Source organism: Carassius auratus, chromosome 32 (assembly GCF_003368295.1).
Source record: "Carassius auratus strain Wakin chromosome 32, ASM336829v1, whole genome shotgun sequence".
Classification (NCBI taxonomy): domain Eukaryota; kingdom Metazoa; phylum Chordata; class Actinopteri; order Cypriniformes; family Cyprinidae; genus Carassius; species Carassius auratus.
In genome coordinates this window covers 653,990-658,561 of record NC_039274.1, presented here as the reverse complement: position 1 = coordinate 658,561, position 4,572 = coordinate 653,990, and positions in this window count along the sequence as shown.

Sequence of the window (4,572 nt, the reverse complement as noted above, 5' to 3'; positions counted from 1 at the left end):
TGTCGAAAAATGCAAGGTCTTCCCTGAAAGAGACGACGTCTGGATGGGAGCATATGTTGTTCTAGAACTTGGATATACCTTTCAGCATTGATGGAGCTCATCTTTCCAGATGTGTAAGCTGCCCATGCCACACACACTCATGCAACCCCATACCATCAGAGATGCAGACTACTGAACTGAGCAACGATAACAACTTGGGTTGTCCTTGTCCTCTTTAGTCTGGATGACATGGCGTCCAGGTTTTCCAAAAAGAACTACAAATCTTGATTCGTCTGACCAAAGAACAGTTTTCCACTTTGCTACAGTCCATTTTAAATGATCCTTGTCCCAGAGAAAAGACCTGAACTTCTGGATCATGTTTAGATATGTCTTCTTTAGGAAGTATTCCTGAGCCCATGTTGTGATCTCCATTACAGTATCATTCCTGTATGTGATTCAGTGCTGTCTAAGGGCTGAAGATTGTGGGCATCCAGTATGGTTTTCAGGTCTTGACCCATACACACAGAGATTGTTCCAGATTCTCTGAATCTTTAGATGATATTATGCACTGTAGATGATGATAACTTCAAACTCTTTGCAATTTGTCTCTGAGAAACTCTTTTCTGATATTGCTACACTATTTTTCGCCGCAGCATTGGGGGAATTGGTGATCCTCTGCCCATCTTGACTTCTGAGAGACAATGATGCTCTGAGAAGCTCTTTTTATACCCAATCATGTTCCCAATTAACCTAATAAGTTGCAAATTGGTCCTCCAGCTGTTCCTTATAAGTACATTTAAACTTTCCGGCCTCTTATTGCTACCTGTCCCAACATTTTTGGAATGTGTAGCTCTCATGAAATCCAAAATTAACCAATATTTAGCGTGACATTTAAAAATGTCTCACTTTCTGTCTCTATTTTCTATTGTGAATAAAATATAAGTTTATGAGATTTTGGAATTATTCCATTCATTTTTTAAGAGTGAGTTTAGAAACCAAAGTTTTCCCGCTGGCTCTTCATCCGTCCGTGAGTCACGGCGCTCCAGTGCAGTCAGTGGTGTGTGTTTCCAGTCACACCGTTTGGGATTTTATATTGTCTCTGATTACAGGAACAGATGAGCAGTGACTGTGGTCTGTCTGTTCACTCGTTCACTCCGGAGAACTGCAGGAAGCCTGACGCTCGTCTGATGATCACAGGATTGATGTAATTGTGTGGAGGCAGATGTTAGATGAAATAAAAAGGGATTGTAATTTTATTACATTTCATTATTATTATTATATATATATATATATATATATATATATATATATATGAATGGTTGTTAAATTCCTGATAAATTTATGTTTCATGATTTCATTTAATCAATTTAATCAAAATTTTATTGTTTCAGAATGTAATTTTGGAAAATAATAATGTAAAAATATAATATGTTGTTTGGTAAATGTTGAATAAGTTGTTTAATTGTATATGTTTAATAATTTCAAATAATTAGATGATTTATAATTACTAACATTCAATTTAAGCATTAAAACAAAATCCTGAAAATTTTCAATGAAAAAAAAAAACAGAATATGGAGAAAGTCAAAAAATAAAATGTAATATGCAACACATAAATAAATAAAATAAAACACATTTCAAATGTAATATTGGATAAACTTTTAATTGTGTAAATTTACAGATGTTAATTGATCATGCAGGCTTTTTCATTGAAAATTAATTTAACCATTAAAATAGAATTTTAATTTAAAATAATAATAATTAAATAAAATAAATCAAATGGAATATGTGAAAAAATAAAACCGATTTCATAAGTCGTTCCTCGCTGTGTAAACAAGTGCGACTAGCATCATGTGATCCAGGACCAGCAGTGTTAGGGTTAACCCGGACTGACCGACTGACCAGTCAAGAGTTCAGAAGCTCAAACACACCTGAGCAGCGAGAGGAACACCTGCACTGAATGCTGGGTAATTGCAGTAGCTGCGCTGATTAGCTGATATTCAGAGCGTTTATCTGTGAAGCCAAACGCTGCTCTCCTTCACATTACAACAGAATCAGAGCAGAGACAGATGTTAGTCTGCATTCACCTTCTTTTTCTCCACAACCATGAATTTAACATCAAGATGCATTGATTTGAACATCAGCTGAATTCAACACAGTCAATCTCTTTCTCATTTCTATAACGCTAGATTAAAGCTGGAGGGTTTGACACTTCACACATTGTTTGACAGTTTGGGGAATCATTGTATTAAAAATAACTGTTTTACATTTCCCAGTTTTTTCTGTTGCGTCCTACATTTAACAGGCAACTTTCGTACCTGCATGATTTACAAAAATAAATAATACAGTAATATAAAAAAGTAATATAATGACTAGGTAAAAAGTAAAAGATATCATTGCATTTATTTATTTAGTTAGTTGTTTATTTTTTTCATAAACTGTTGACGATTCATCAAACTCAATAATTCAACCCTGTTATCAGTTATTATAAAAACAAACACAAAATGAATAAAATAATAATAATGAATAAAAAACTTCATTTTTGAGAAATGTATTTATCAGTAACTGCTAATTATATATTGTATAATTAATGCTCTAATATTTAATTGTGATGTTTCTTCAACATTTATTGTTAGAAAATAGCATTAATGCAAATATTTAATATTCAATTTCAATGTTTATTGTTGGAATATAAATTCTTAATAAAAGAAAATTACAATGTAATAATATAATATAATAAGGAAACCTGTTTTTTTATCATTAGTTAGTTTGGCAAAAGATTTGAGATTGGAGGCTCAGCTGAACTTCACAAGCTGATAATGAGTTAGGATCACATCACACAAACCGTGTTACTCTGTATAACAGTAGAGAGCTGTCCTTGCAACGCTAAGGTCATGGGTTCTATTCCCAGAGAAAGCAAGAAGTGATCATCCTTGAAAATGATCCATATCTTCTGGTTTCTGATGTCACTTTCCTAAAACAGAAGTGTGTGAATGATTGACCCTCAGACGGTTGGTTAGAGTCCTGATATCCATTGAGCTGTCGTGGCGTGTAATGTGCGGCGTGAGCCTGAACAGATGTTTATGCTCCTGCGATCTGCAACTTTGTTGTATAAAGTCAGTTTTATTAAGACCTGGTGGTAACGATGAGATGATGGTCTTCTGTCGGCGGGGGGTCGCTCGTCTCCACACACACCTCAGACTGAAACCACTACACCTCCATTTTATTATTGATGTTTGTTAACAGGATGAGCAGGCCGTCTGTTTATGCTCTTCATCATTTGCTTGCTTTATTACGTGCATGTAATGGGCTTCTGCGCTGTGACTCAATATAACACACCAAACCAGACGTGACACTGACGTTCTGCTCTTTTGTTTTCTGCTCTTTGTGCTCAACACAAACTAAATATCATACTGATATTATACTGATATTATACTGATATTATACCGATATTATACTGATATTTTACTGTATGTGCTGCATTTTATTAGAGGAGTCTGAAATTCACAAGTTTCCAACAATAAACATTCAACTTCAGAAGTGCACCAAATTATACATATTATATTAAATGCATACATTGTATATAAACACCATTTATTAACTAACAGTAAATTAACAGTATTACATATTACAACAAAACAAATAAATCAATTGGTTAGCCTTTATTTTAAGGTGTCTTTGTTACAGTGTAGATTAGTATTATTTAACTACATGTATTTACTATATGGTTAGGGTTACTTGCTTGCAATTATGCATTATTAGTTGTTATTATAATAGTAAGTACATGTCATGTGTAAAAAGGACACCTTAAAAGAGATGGTGGTGTCCAAAGATCCAAAGATTATTATTTTTATTTTTTAATTTTTTACCAGAGATTTATCAATTTAACAGACATTTGATGGGTTTAAAACAAAAACTTTATCTTAGGTAATTATTTATATACTATAGATTAAAGTTTTCACAATAAGAATAAAAATAAATAATTAAACCACAGTGCGTTTAATAGTATTTCAACAGCCAAGCTTTGAGATGTTCAGCCATATAATAATATAATAATATAATAATATAATAATATAAGCTTCACACGTGTTTGTGAATGTCGGCGGTTTCAGTAAAACTTCTTCATGGAACATTTTGGAGATTTTAGGCGTGACTCCAATCCCAAGTCTAACCATCATAAAGCATCATTTCAGCGGACTAAAACAAGAGCCAATCTCTCATCTGTCTTATGTGAAGAAACAGTTCTGCCAGGAGAAAAGATCACAACAGAGAAAAGATGAGAAACTCATGTCCTTTTCACCTTTTCCTTAATTCTAATTCTACTGCTTGTAATATGTGTATTATGAGCAAAAGTGTGAGGAATTGATGTGATGTGATATACGCATCTGACAAGCTGTCATTCCAGATACAGCTCTTTCGCTCACACCAACCTGACAATTACACATAATTATGAGAGCTGACGAGAGTGAAGGACAGGAACTAGCCATTAACTCTGTGTGTGTGAAATCACACTTACCTTTTCACAAGAACACACTGAAAACATTGATTTATTTTCCAGAGCACACACGAGAAATAAAACACACAAACACAAAATC